Source organism: Elaeis guineensis, chromosome 6 (assembly GCF_000442705.2).
Source record: "Elaeis guineensis isolate ETL-2024a chromosome 6, EG11, whole genome shotgun sequence".
Lineage (NCBI taxonomy): Eukaryota > Viridiplantae > Streptophyta > Magnoliopsida > Arecales > Arecaceae > Elaeis > Elaeis guineensis.
This window is the reverse complement of record NC_025998.2, coordinates 96,602,827-96,615,694: the sequence shown is the minus strand read 5'-3', so window position 1 is coordinate 96,615,694 and position 12,868 is coordinate 96,602,827.

The window sequence follows — 12,868 nt, the reverse complement described above, 5'->3', positions numbered from 1 at the left end:
ATATTTTTTTCCATACATATGGTGTGCAACTTCGATCACAAACCCTTCGGGGTCTTCTTCTCTAATACTGAATAGAGAGCCGCATCCGTCAAGCATCTTCTAATCACCGAACAAGCCTTCTTCTCCAAGGACATCCATTGACGATCCGACATCTCTTCAGGCTTCTCCTCCAATGCCTGACCTAGATCTGCCTGACCCAAGAGATCTTCAATCCTAACTTTTCACATAGAAAAATTTTTTTTCCTATCAAACTTTTTAAAATCAACCTTCATGTTTCTTGCCATGGCTGGATCCAAACCAAATCATCACAGAAAATCCAAGGGATTTGAGAAATACCTTGACAGAGATCTTGCTGAAATTTTAGCCTTTGAAGATCTTCACCTTCTGGCATCTCGTTTTCCCTCCACATAATATGAGCTCTGATACCAACTATTGTGCCACATTTTTAGGTATGTGGAGTACCTCCCACTAGGAGATCAATAAAGAAAACTCACTGGAAGGGGATGAAACATGTTGAAGAAGAACAGCCTTCCTGATTTCAGCAGCCTTGTAAATCCTGTCAGCAGGATTTTCTTTTTCAATTTGAATCCCTTCCCCACTAGATCTAAAATCCATCATTTAGGACCTGAAATCACACTTGATAAAGCCTCCAAAAAATAAAAAATAAGACCTGGAACTTTTCTTGGGCGGCCAAGAGGGGGCGCTAAAAATAGGGGCGTGCACAAAGGGGGGCGTTGGTTTCTAGCACCTCCTTTCTTTTCTTTTTGGGGTGGTGGCCAAGAAACCTTAGATTTCTTGGTTCTAGGGCATGGAGAAGATCAGAGAGAGAGGAAGAGGAAAAAAGAGAGAGAAAATTCAAGAAAAAAATGATTTGATTGATTGAACTATTCATACAAATCCTAAATAGAAAGGTATTTATACAAGATCAATGTGACCCAACCACAAAACTCCCTTGGCTAACTTGATATGAGATTTGTGCTAATCCAAACCCATGTACACCCATGATTTGAATAAATTTTATCTACTTAAGATTCAAATCTAGCTTAAAACAAGTTAGCCCCTTAAGGCTCAAATCTCCTGGATCTCAAGACCCGAAAGGTTGACAGCTTTTCGTCCTAAGACTCAAACTAGTCCTAGAAATCCTATAAGCACCTCATGGACTTTGGACTTTGGCCTTAGCCTTGGTCTTCTGAGCCTTGATAGCACCACATGAGGCCCAACAGATTCATGAGACTCCAATTGTTGGATGTCTAAGGTTATGGATCAATTAATTTAGTGTGCAAGTTTGTAATTAATATTCTTTGATAGTTATTGTGGGCGCCACCTTGATTTGATCAAGTTGGATGTGTTTTATGAGTAGAGGACTTATTAATCTGATATGGAGCATCCCTTGGGTACAAAAGAGGGTGTGTTTAATTGGATGCAAGGGCTCCAAGAGTTGACACCTAATAGGATTCCTGATGTAAGTTAAATAACTTAAGTGATTAGGAAATTCAATGCAAGTAGTACTTGTATTATGAGATTGAATAAGATTCAATCCTCATGCCTATTTAAAGGGACCTCTCCTAAGGTCCCTAGAGCATCCAAACCAGCAGCCACTCATGAATAAAAGACCTCCCCACACCCTCTCTTCCTCTCCCTTCTCCTTCTCCCTTGGGCATCCCACACACCCATCTAGTTGGGACGTCCCACACGCCCATCTAGTTGGGACATCCCACATCCTCCACACACCCAAGGCTATTGGGAATCAATCCTTGCTGGTTCCTAGTGTCTAGCAATAGCACAAAGCAAAGAGAAAGGTTAGACAAGAGGAGAAGAAGAAGATCAAGGAAAGAGATCAAGTGTTGATCGTAATCCAGGCTTCGTTCAGATTCAATAAGCTGAATTTTTTTAGAGAAGAAAATTTAAATTTTTAGAGGACTGTTCCAGACTGATCTCGAGTGGATACCTATAGAGGTCGGATACTTGTATAGCTAGAAAATTTTTTTTTCTCTTTTAGATCCAGATTCAAAGAAAAAGATTATGAAATGGATATGTGAATTGATCACAATCTGAATTTCAGCATATGTCAATTTTAGCACATGAACTAGATCCTTGAGATTTTATATTTTTATACATATATGATTTAAATTAAAAGTATTTTAATCTTATATTATATTATGATGTTTAGAAAATAAAGTTTTAAAACACACATGCATGCCTGAAACCTCAAATTCTAACATATATATCCACTACTAGAGCTATGATCACTCACCTACAAGAGTTATATGGTGAGTAGAGCGATACAGTGCAATTTGAAGTATCCAAGAGACTCTTCAATCTAAAGATGTGCGAAGCACTGTCAGTCTATGAGTACTGTATGATAGTGATCAAGGACATCGAGGAGCTTGGGAAGCTCGAGCTTAATGTGCAAAAAAAATTATAGATGGATTTGATCCTTCAATCCCTTACTAGTTCATATAGTCAATTTATTATAAATTTTTATATAAACAAACTTGATTGCACTATATCCCAACTAGTCAACATGTTGGTCACTACAGAGAAAAGTTTGGTTGGAAAAAGAGTTTAAGGGGCACTATTCTCGTAGTGGAGCGGACTTCTTCAATCAAGAGAAAGTCTGGTTGGAAAAAGAAGAATAAATCTACTAAGAAGTGAAAGAAAGAGAACAAGCCAAAGAAGGACGTTCCAAAGAAGACTGGAGCAAAGAGAACTTGTTTCCACTGTGATGCTAATGACCACTGGAGGAGAAACTGTCCACTCTATCTGGAGAGCTTAAAAATCAAAAAAGATGATAAATCTTCAGAAGGTATGCTCGTAATTAAATCTAACCTTACAATTTCTTCTACTTCTAGTTGGATATTGGATTTTGGTTCGAGTGCTCGTATATGTACCTCAATATAGGATCTAATAGAAAGTAGGAGGTTGAGGGAAGGTGACATGATCCTTCAGGTTGGCAATGGAGCAAAAGTTGCTGCAGAAGTCATTGATACTTATCCTCTTCGATTACTGTTAGGATTTAGATTAGATTTAAAAGACTATTATTTTATTCCTATAGCTAGTCAGAATTTGATTTCCATGTCTGTGCTAGCACAAGATGGTTTTGAATTTAATTTCAATAAAAATTTTTGTTCCATTTATTTATGAAATAAATTAGTTGCATGTAATTTTTTAATTGATGGTCTATATCACTTGCATATTGATACAATTGTGAATTTGAATGAGCAAATACTGAGTACCATAGGTCAAAAAAGACCTAGAGATGAAATTAACTAGAAGTACTTGTGGCATCATAGACTAGATCATATTAGAGAGGACAGGATAAACAAACTAAAAAAGGATGGGATCTTTGGCTCTCTTGATCTAGAGTCATATCCAACTTGTGAATCTTGTTTTTAAGAAAAAATGGCCAAGTCACCTTTTGTAGGCATGGAAAAAGGGCCATCGAGTTACTTGTCCTGATACACACCGATGTATGTGGGCCATTTAATGTGCAGATCATGGGTGGTTATAGCTACTTCATTATCTTTATCGATGATTTTTCTCAGTATAGATATCTGTATCAGATGAAACATAAATTTGAAGCTTTTAAAAATTTCAAAAAAATTCAGAAATGAAGTAAAAAAATAAACAGACAAACCTATTAAGATTCTTCGATCTGATCGAGGAGGTGAATACTTTAGTCAAAATTTTTTGAGATATCTTAAAGAAAACAGCATAGTCTCTCAATGGACTCTTTCCGGAATACCTCAGCTCAATGGGATATCCGAAAGGAGGAATAGGATCTTATTAGATATAGTTAGGTCCATGATGAGCTTCACTAATTTATCCTTATATCTTTGGGGACATACCTTATTAACTGTAATTTATCTATTGAATAGGATTGCATCAAAATCTATTCCTACCATATTATATAAGATATGGTATGGTAAAAAACTGAGTCTAGATTATCTTAAGACTTGAGGATATCTGACCTATGTCAAGAGATAGATGGCTGATAAACTAGAGGATAGATTTTTATTAGCTCATTTTATAGGGTATCTAAAAGAATCAATAGGATACTACTTTAACTTTTCTAAAGATCATAATGTGATTGTGAGTCAAAATGCCATATTCTTAGAAAAATAGCTTATCCAGAATGGTGGCAGTGGGAGGTTAGTTGAGCTTGAAGAGGTCTCTGAAGAGCAAAGAGCTATGCATCCTCAGGAACCCATTATTCATGAGCCAGTAGTTTATGTTCCTCTACTGCTTCATAGATCTAGCAGAATTTTTTGATCTCCTAAAAAGTACATGGGTATGCTTACAGAGAAAGTAAAGAAAATGTTCCTTATGGGAGATAAGGATCATAATAATGATCCTAATATCTTTGACGAGATGATGTCTGATATCGATTTTGATAAATGATTAGATGCAATGAAGTCAAAGATTAACTCGATGCACTCAAACTAAATATAAATCTTAGTGAATTCACTTGAGGGTATAGTACCCATTGGGTATAAATGAATCTACAAAAAGAAAATAGGTGCTGATGGTAAGGTAAAGATGTATAAAGCTAGGCTCGTGGTAAAAGATTATAGTCAGTGTGAGAGTATTGACTATCAAAAAATCTTCTTATCTGTAGACATACTGAAATCCATCTATACTTTGCTTGCTATTACAGCTTATTATGATTATAAAATCTGATAGATAGACGTGAAAACTACTTTTCTGAATGGATATCTTGAGGAAGATATCTATATGGAGAGTCTTTGAGTTTCATATCTGGTGATGGTGATCACAGTCTGCAAGCTGCAAAGGTCTATTTACGGATTAAAATAAGCTTCTCAAAGTTAGAATCTTCATTTTGATGATGCAATCAAATTGTTTGGTTTCATCAAAAATGAAGAGGAATCTTGTGTATACAAGAGGATCAGTGAGAGTGCAATAACATTCCTCATATTGTATATGGATGATATTTTTCATTAGAAATGATATTCCCATGCTGACTACGGTCAAAAGATGGTTGTCCAAGAAATTTTTTATAAAAGACCTAGGAGAAGCATCCTATATTCTTGAAATAAAGGTCTATAAGGATTGATCTAAAAGGATGTTAGGCCTATTACAAAAGCTATATATAGAGAAAGTGCTCAAAAGGTTTAGCATAAAAAATTTTAAAAGATGACTTTTACCTCTTAGGCATGGTATTCATCTTTTCAAGATGATGTAACCGACCACATTTGAGGAAGCTCAGTGCATGAGTAGGATTCCTTATGCCTCAGCCATAGGGAGCCTCATGAATGCCATGCTGTGTACTCGACTTGATATTGTCCTTGCTGTGAGTGTCACGAGTAGGTATCAGTCAAATCTAGAGAAGAAACATTGGATAACTGTAAAGAACATCTTTAAGTACTTAAGAAGAACTAATGATTTGTTCTAGATCTTTGAAGGAGGTTCTGAGTTGTGAGTCGAGGGTACTGATTTAGACTTCATATCTGATCTTGATGATAGAAAGTCTACGTCAGGGTATGTGTTCATATGCAATGATGGTGCAGTCAACTGGAAGAATTTTAAACAACCCATCATAGCAGATTCGACCATAAAGGCTGAATATGTCGCTGTTGTGGATGCTACAAAAGAAGGCTTTTGGTTCAAGATGTTTGTTGCAGAGCTTGAGATAATGACATCGGATGTCATACCATTTTATTGTTGGGCCTCATGTGGTACTCTTAAGGCTCAGAGGACCAAGGCTAAGGCTAAGGCCAAGGTCCAAAGTACATGAGGTGCTCATGGCGTTTCTAGGACTAGTTTGGGTCCTAAGACGAAAGGTTGTCAGCCTTTCGGATCTTGAGGTTCAGGAGACTTGAGCCTCAAGGGTCTAACTTATTTTGAGCTAGATTTGAGTCCTAGGTAGATGAGATTTATTCAAATCATGGGTGTACGTGGGTTTGGGTTAGCACAAATCTCATATCAAGTTAGCCAAGGGAGTTTTGTGGTTGGGTCACATTGACCTTGTATAAATACCTTTGTATTTAGGTTTTGTATGAGGGGTTCAATCAATCAAATTATTTTCTCTCTCTTTCTTTCTTTCTCTCTTTCTTCCTTTCCCTCTCTCTCTTTGGTCTTCTCCATGCTCTAGAACTAAGAAACCTAGCATTTCTTGGCTGCCAACCCAAAAAGGAAAGAAGGAACCAGCGCTGCCTTTTTTGCATGCCCCTATTTTGAGCGCCCCCTCTTGGCCACCCAAGAGGAGTTTCAGGTCTTAATTTTTTTAATTTTGGAGGATTCATGAAGTGTCCTTCCAGGTATTAAAAGATAGATTTCAGATCTGGTGGAGAAGGGGTTCAATTCGAAGAAAAAAATCCTACCGACAGGATTTACAAGGCTGCTGCAACCAAAAAGGTTGTTCTTCTTCAATGTATTTTATCCCCTTCCAAGGAGTTTTCTTCATTGATCTCCTGGTGGGAGGTACTCCACACACCTAAGAATGTGGCACAATAAGTGGTGTCAAAGCCTGTATTGTGTGGAGGGAGAACGAGATGCCAGAAGGTAAAGATCTTCAAAGGCTGAAATTTTAGTAAGATCCCTATCAAGGTATTTCCCAAATCCCTTGGAGTTTCTATTATGATTTGGTTTGGATCTAACCATGGCAAGCAACATGAAGGTTGATTTTGAAAAGTTTGATAGGAAAGTAAAATTTTCTATATAGAAAGTTAGGGTTGAAGATCTCTTGGTTCAGGCAGATCTAGATCAGGCATTGGAGGAGAAATCTGAAGGGATATCAGATCGTCAATGGATGTCCCTGGAGAAGAAGGCTTATTCGGTGATTGGAGGATATTTGGTGGATGCGGCTCTCTATTCGATATTAGAGGAGAAGACTCTGAACGATTTGTGATCGAAGTTGCACACCATGTATATGAAAAAAAATATGTGCAACAAGCTGATATTGAAGAAGAGATTGTACAGCCTTCGGATGTCGGAAGGCAGAGATGTCTTGGGTCACATCCAGAGGTTCAACCAAATGTGTAATGAGTTGCTGAATGTCAGGGTGAAGATAGAGGAGGAAGATAGATCTCTATTATTACTATGCTCACTACCCCCTTCCTATGATCCATTGGTGACGACACTGTTGTATGGCAAGGAGACTCTAGAGTATGAAGACATGGTTTTGGTGCTGCACTACAATGAACAGCGAGAAAAGATGACCAAGGATGGAGCTCCCCAGGAGGGCTTAGCCATGGGGGAGAGGTCAGGAAGAGGAATAGAAAGAGGCAAGTTAAGGGGACGATCAAAGTTTCGAAAGAGCATAAGCAAGAAAGAGGCTCGGTGCTACAAGTGCAATGAGATCGGGCACTTCAAGCGAGATTGCCAGTGGAAGAGCAAGAAGAGAGACAAGGGAGGATCTTATGTGTCAAGTATGGTGGCTGATCAAAAGGTGGAGGATAACCTCTTGGTGGTATCTGATGGTCATAGGCGATACACAGATGTATGGACCCTAGATTTAGTCTGTTCGCATCACTACACCCCAAATTGATCTTGGTTCATAACATACACCAAGATTGATGAGGGGACTGTGACACTCGGAGATGATCACCCAAGCAAGATTACTGGTATAGAGAGCATTTGGATGAGGATATTTGATGGGATGGTGTGGACTCTCACAAATGTGAAGCACATCCCAGATTCGAAGAAGAATCTGATGTCTCTGGGCTATTTGGAGCGAAGCGGCTTCAGCTTCAACAGTCATGCCAAAAGTGGAGTCTTGAACATCTTCAACAGAGCCATGATGGTGATGAGAGATAGAAGGATAGAGAATAACATCTACAGATTGGAAGGATCTGATGTAGCAGCTGCAGCATAGGATCAGCAGAGGGCTCATCGGTTGTGGCACTACTGCCTAGGCCACATGGGTAATCATGGGATGAAGGAGCTGAGCAAGTATAGTCTGATTTTAGATTTGAATGGAGATACTTTCAAGATATGTGAGCCATACCAGATGGAAAAGTAGAGGAGAGTGCAGTTTGCCAGCAGTTTAGCTCGCAGTGCAGCCCCACTGGAACTAGTCCACACTGATGTGTGGAGACCGGCCCCGATTTCAACCAAAAATAGGGTGAGATACTTCTTGATCTTTATAGATAATTTTTAGAAAAAGGTATGGGTCCACTTCATGAAAGAGAAATCAGAAGTCTTCACCAAATTCAAGGAGTGGAAAGCTGAGGTGGAGAAGAAGATAGGTCAGAGCTTGAAGTGTCTGCAGTCCGACAATGGCGGAGAGTACACCAGCAGGGAGTTTCATATTTTTTGTGAGGAGTGCGGCATCAAAAGATACTTCTTGGTGAGAGGGACTCCTCAGCAAAATGGGGTGGCTGAGAGAATCAACGGAGCCCTTTTGGAAAAGGCACGGTACATGAGGCTGCAGGCAGGGCTTCCTAAGGCATTATGGGTTGATATAATGGATGCAACCTGCTATTTGGTGAATCGGTCACCTCACACAAGGTTAGATGGTGGTATTCTAGAGGAGAAATAGTCTAGAAAGAGGATTGGACTAAGCCATCTAAGGGTGATTGGGTGCACGGCATATATGCACATCGGTGCTGGTGAGCAGACCAAGTTGGATGCCAGGTCACAGAAGATGGTGTTCTTGGGGTATCTATAAGAAATTAAGTGATACCGGCTGTGAGATCCCTTGGAGAAGAAGGTCATCATCAGTAGGGATGTCACTTTCAATGAAAATTCAGTTCTCCAAGGGTGAGATGTTATGGAGGAGCAGCAGGAGGTCCAGCAGGGCAATGCTGGACAACTTACATCATATTCTCTTTTGCCTCTTGCAGGTGCATCGAGAGGACTTGGTATTCAGATGGAGCACTCTTCAGATGTGTCTCCATAGGTGGACAGAGCTTGAATGGGTGATAGAAGCCAAGAGGTCCAGTAGGAGCAAGCTAGACCTAGGATAGACATCGAGGTTACATCGCACAAGCCCAAAAGAAACGTCAGGCAATTAGAATGATATGGCTTCGAGGAGACATTGTCATATGCCCTGGTGACAGTGAATGAGGATTCCTACACCTACAAGGAGGCCATAGAGTATCAGGATAGAGAGAGATGGGTCCAACCAATGTCCGAGGAGATGCAGTCTCTCCACAAGAACAAGACATGGTGATTGGTGCAATTGCTACAAGGGAAGAAACCCATTGGTTGCAAATGGGTTTACCAACACAAGGAGGGGCCTTCAAAGTAGGGAGATATCAGGTACAAGATGAAGCTAGTGGCCAAAGGATACTCTCAGAAAGAAGGCATCGACTTCAGCAAGATTTTCTCTCCTGTCGTCAGACATACTTCCATCAGGATGTTGCTGAGCATCGTAGCAACTCAAAACTTGGAGCTAGAGCAGATGGATGTCAAGATAGTATTTCTCCACGGGCATCTAGAGGAGAGCATCTATATGGAGCAGCCACAGGGGTTCCAAGAGCTAGGAGCAGAAGGAGGTCTGTTTGCTGCAAAAATCTCTGTACAGACTGAAGCAGTCGTCGAGATAATGGTACAAGTGATTTGATTCCTATGTGAGGAGCATCGGGCTTTTCAGGTATGAGTATGACTCTTGTGTTTATGTTTGATCTTTGAAAGATGGGTCTAGGGTGTTTCTACTCTTGTATGTAGATGACATGCTTATAATATGCAAGAGTAGGAAGGTTGTGCAGGAACTGAAGGCAGCCTTATCTCAGGAGTTCGAGATGAAAGATTTAGGGCCTGCGAGAAAGATCTTAGGTATGAAAATTTTCAAAGATCGAGCCAAGAAAGTACTGCATTTATCTCAAGGAGGCTACATCAAGAAGATCTTGGAGAAAGTAAAATCGGTGGAGCTGCCACTTGCCAAGCACTTTAGACTCTCGAAGATGATGTCGCCACAAACTAAGGTGGAGGCTCAGGAGATGGAGAGAGTACTATATGCCTCTGGTGTGGAAAGATTTATGTATGTCATGGTGTGTTGTAGGCCAGATATCGCCCATGCAGTGAGCCAGGTCAGCAGGTTCATGGCGCAGCCTGGTAAGGAGCACTGGAGAGCACTGAAGGGGATCTTCAGGTACTTGATGGGTACTGTTGGAGTTGGCATCTGTTATGGATAGCGAGGAGGTGCTGAAGGACTCTCCAACATGTCCAAGGAGGCTTGGAGGCTGATAGGAGGGTTTGTAGATGCTGATTTCGATGGAGATATGGACACTCGGCAATCTATGACAAATTTTGTATTCAGTCTGTTTGGAGGTCCAGTTTCATGGAGATCATGCTTGAAGTCCATCACGGCCTTATCGATCACTAAGGTAGAGTATATTGGTGTTACGGAGGCAACGAAAGAGGCCCTATGGCTGAAGGGTTTGGCATTGGAGATGGGCCTTGCACAGGAGGTCGTCAAATGTGCACTATGACAGTCAAAGTGCACTGTGACTTGCACAGAACTCTGTCTACCATACGAGGATGAAGCACATTGGTATTAGATATCACCAGATCAGAGAGCTTGTGGAAGAAGATGACGTGAAGTGGGTAAAGGTTCACACCAAGGAGAATCCAGTGGATGCACTGACGAAGGTTCTTCCATGAGACAGCTTTCGAAGATATGTGACACTGATGTGCTTGATGGATAGGATGGAGTTGGTTGAGGCCTTGGGGCACCAAGGTGGAGATTGTTGGGCCTCATGTGGTGCTCTCAAAGCTTAGGAGACCAAGGCTAAGGCCAAGGTCTAAAGTTCATGAGGTGCTCATGGGGTTTCTAGGACTAGTTTGGATCCTAGGACGAAAGACTGTCAGCCTTTCGGGTCTTGAGGTTCAGGAGACTTGAGCCTCAAGGAGCTAACTTATTTTGGAATAGATTTGAGTCCTAGGTAGATGAAATTTATTCAAATCATAGGTGTATATGGGTTTGGGTTAGCACAAATCTCATATCAAGTTTGCCAAGGGAGTTTTGTGGTTGGGACACATTGACCTTGTATAAATACCTTTGTATTTAGATTTTGTATGAAGGGGTTCAATCAATCAAATCATTTTCTCTTAGAATTTTCTCTCTCTTCCTTCCTTTCTCCCTCTCTCTGATCTTCTCCACACCCTAGAACCAAGAAACCTAGGGTTTCTTGGCCGCCAACCCAAAAAGAAAAGAAAGGAACTAGCGCTATCTTTTTTGCACGCCCCTATTTTGAGCGCCCCCTTTTGGTCACCCAAGAGAAGTTTCAGATCCTAATTTTTTTAGTTTAGAAGCTTCATCAAGTGTGCTTCCTGGTATCAAAAGGTGGATTTTAGATCTAGTGAAGAAGGGGTTCAATTCAAAGAAAAAAATCCAACCGATAGAATTTATAAGGCTACTGCAACCAGAAAGGCTGTTCTTCTTCAATGTGTTTCATCCCCTTCTATGGAGTTTTCTTCATTGATCTTCTAGTAGGAGGTACTCCACACACTTGAAAATATGGCACAATATTTATTACGATAATAATGGAGCCATAGCATTTGCTAAGGAGTCGAGATCTCATCAGAAATTAAAGCACATCGAGCGGTGGTACCATATCATACGTGACTATCTTAAAAAAAAATATATCGAGGTACGAAGAACAGACTCCATGGATAATATGGCAGATCCACTGATAAAGCAATTGAGCTAGCCAAAGATGAAAGTCCACTTTGAGAAGATAGGACTTAGATTAGTGACCAATTGACTTTAATCCAAGTGGAAGATTGCTAGATGTATATCCTAGAAGTCAATATAGCTGACACATTGTAATAAATCTAGGATATAATTTTATACTTAATTTATTGATTTGATCAATAAAGGGCAAGTTTAATTTTTATTCAAGTGTGACGTATTTTTGAATCATCCATGAAATTAATATTTCAATATATATTCTCAAAGTGTTGAGAATTAGAGATATATATATTTCTAAATGCTTCCTTTCATAGTATCATCATGAAGATAGGGATCGATCTGGATAGATCAGTGCACAGATCACTTTCTTCAGGGTAGATAAGTCTCTGATCTATAGTATAGAGACACTGAATGATGAGTGCGGATAGTTATTAAAGAACAACTAGTACTGAACATGACCATACAAGAGATTACTTAAATTTCTACTCGATCGTCAGTGATTGTCTCGATGCTGTAATTGTATGAATAGTCCTTTGACCTATGATGTATGACTACTTGCAGTGAGACTACTGGAGTTTGACTGACATATAAACATAGTTTCAATGAGTCATTGTAGTGGATGTTGGTGATAGCTGATCCATTGTAGAGTAGGATACACATCTAAATGAAATCTATCAATCTTAATAGAGAGGAGTAGTCCTATGAGATTTGAGAGGCTAATTTCAAGAATCTGTGATCACAGTAGTATGATTAGTGGAAAAGAGTTTCCATAAAGATCGTAATTAGAGTTGAGCTGATGGAATCTACATATGACTGATGATAAAATTTGATAATTTATCCATGACTACCATCTAGTTAGGACTCATGATAGAGAAACTGAATCATATGTGAACTACATCTTGAGGTTCTTTTTTGGTTCTATTGGATTTTCACTACATACTGCTAGGTATCACTGGTAGATGGTGAGAGCTCATTAGGATTGCTTTGGATTGACAATTCTTGATGAGCTAGAGTGAAACTGTTCCAATCCATTGAAAGGAGTTTCAATGATGCTATGATAAAGAGAATTGTATATCTCACTACGAGATAGAATTGAACTTGTGGGGTCACACAACAAAGAGATTAGATCTGGAGTAAGCAATTGGGCTTATGAAGTCTCAACTAAATTTAAAGAATCCTATTGGATTTAGGATAACCTTGCTAGCACATGGTTGAACCCAATTTTCTCTTTGTATTTAAATTTTTTATTTGATAAGATTAATTCAAGTTTAA